Raw genomic sequence first — 2,661 nt, forward strand, 5'->3', positions numbered from 1 at the left:
GCCTCTCATTTCTACCTATTATCTATTCCATTTGCACAACAGCAGGTGAAATTGATTCCTAACTGAACAGGTTGGTTTCACAGAAGTGTGGTTGACTTGGAGTTACCACACACAGACGTATCCAGGACGTGGGCTAAAACCGTCGCTTTTGTGTCAAGCCACTCATGACCAAGAGACAAAGACAGAAGCATCTTCCCTGGGCCACGGAGGAAAAGAACTGCACTGTTGTTCAGTGGTCCAAGGTGTTGTTTTCAGATTAAAGTAAATTTTGCATTTCATTTGGAAATCAAGGTCCAAGTCTTGAGGAAGAGTGGAGAGACACCCAATCCAAGCTGTTTGAGGTCTAGTTTGAAGTTTCCACAATCAGTGATGTTTGGGGAGTCATGTCATCTGCTGTGTTATATCAAGACCAAAGACAGCGCAGCCGTCTACAAAATCACACAAAAATCATCAATGGAAATCAAATTTATTAACCAATGGAGGCCTGGATTTGGAGCCACACACACACACAATTAAAGTAGAAAAACACACTACAGGCTGATCCAACTTTGATGTAATGTCCTTAAAACAAGTCAAAATGAGCCTCAGTATTGTGTGTGGCCTCCACGTGCCTGTATGACGGGCGGGCCAGTCCATAGCTTCAATGCCTTCATCTTGCAGGACCTGCTGACACACTCCAGCCACATGAGGTCTAGCATTGTCCTGCATTAGGAGGAACCTAGGGCCAACCGCACCAGCATATGGTCTCACAAGGGGTCTGAGGATCTCATCTCGGTACCTAATGGCAGTCAGGCTACCTCTGGTGAGCACATGGAGGGATTTGTGGCCCTCCAAAGAAATGCCTCCCAACACCATTACTGACCCACTGCCAAACCGGTCATGCTGAAGGATGTTGCAGGCAGCAGATCGCTCTCCACGGCGTCTCCAGACTCTGTCACGTCCGTCACCTGCTCAGTGTGAACCTGCTTTCATCTGTGAAGAGCACAAGGCGCCAGTGGCGAATTTGCCAATCCTGGTGTTCTCTGGCAAATGCCAAGCGTCCTGCACGGTGTTGGGCTGTGAGCACAACCCCCATCTGTGGACGTCTGGCCCTCATACCATCCTCATGGAGTCGGTTTCTAACCGTTTGTCCAGACACATGCACATTTGTGGCCTGCTGGAGGTCATTTTGCAGGGCTCTGGCACTGCTCCTCCGGTTCCTTCTTGCACAAAGGCGGAGGTAGCGGTCCTGCTGCTGGGTTGTTGACCTCCTACGGCCTCCTCCACGTCTCCTGGTGTACTGGACTGTCTCCTGGTAGCGCCTCCAGCCTCTGGACACTACGCTGACAGACACAGCAAACCTTCTTGCCACAGCTCGCATTGATGTGCCATCGTGGATGAGCTGCACTACCTGAGCCACTTGTGTGGGTTGTAGAGTCTGTCTCATGCTACCACGAGTGTGAAAGGACCACCAATATTCAAAAGTGACCAAAACATCAGCCAGAAAGCATAGATACTGAGATGTGGTCTGTAGTCCCTACCTGCAGAACCACTCCTTTATAGGGGGGTCTTGCTAATTGCCTCTCATTTCTACCTATTATCTATTCCATTTGCACAACAGCAGGTGAAATTGATTCCTAACTGAACAGGTTGGTTTCACAGAAGTGTGGTTGACTTGGAGTTACCACACACAGACGTATCCAGGACGTGGGCTAAAACCGTCGCTTTTGTGTCAAGCCACTCATGACCAAGAGACAAAGACAGAAGCATCTTCCCTGGGCCACGGAGGAAAAGAACTGCACTGTTGTTCAGTGGTCCAAGGTGTTGTTTTCAGATTAAAGTAAATTTTGCATTTCATTTGGAAATCAAGGTCCAAGTCTTGAGGAAGAGTGGAGAGACACCCAATCCAAGCTGTTTGAGGTCTAGTTTGAAGTTTCCACAATCAGTGATGTTTGGGGAGTCATGTCATCTGCTGTGTTATATCAAGACCAAAGACAGCGCAGCCGTCTACAAAATCACACAAAAATCATCAATGGAAATCAAATTTATTAACCAATGGAGGCCTGGATTTGGAGCCACACACACACACAATTAAAGTAGAAAAACACACTACAGGCTGATCCAACTTTGATGTAATGTCCTTAAAACAAGTCAAAATGAGCCTCAGTATTGTGTGTGGCCTCCACGTGCCTGTATGACGGGCGGGCCAGTCCATAGCTTCAATGCCTTCATCTTGCAGGACCTGCTGACACACTCCAGCCACATGAGGTCTAGCATTGTCCTGCATTAGGAGGAACCTAGGGCCAACCGCACCAGCATATGGTCTCACAAGGGGTCTGAGGATCTCATCTCGGTACCTAATGGCAGTCAGGCTACCTCTGGTGAGCACATGGAGGGATTTGTGGCCCTCCAAAGAAATGCCTCCCAACACCATTACTGACCCACTGCCAAACCGGTCATGCTGAAGGATGTTGCAGGCAGCAGATCGCTCTCCACGGCGTCTCCAGACTCTGTCACGTCCGTCACCTGCTCAGTGTGAACCTGCTTTCATCTGTGAAGAGCACAAGGCGCCAGTGGCGAATTTGCCAATCCTGGTGTTCTCTGGCAAATGCCAAGCGTCCTGCACGGTGTTGGGCTGTGAGCACAACCCCCATCTGTGGACGTCTGGCCCTCATACCATCC

This window comes from Brachyhypopomus gauderio, chromosome 5 (assembly GCF_052324685.1).
Source record: "Brachyhypopomus gauderio isolate BG-103 chromosome 5, BGAUD_0.2, whole genome shotgun sequence".
NCBI classification, from domain to species: Eukaryota; Metazoa; Chordata; class Actinopteri; order Gymnotiformes; family Hypopomidae; genus Brachyhypopomus; species Brachyhypopomus gauderio.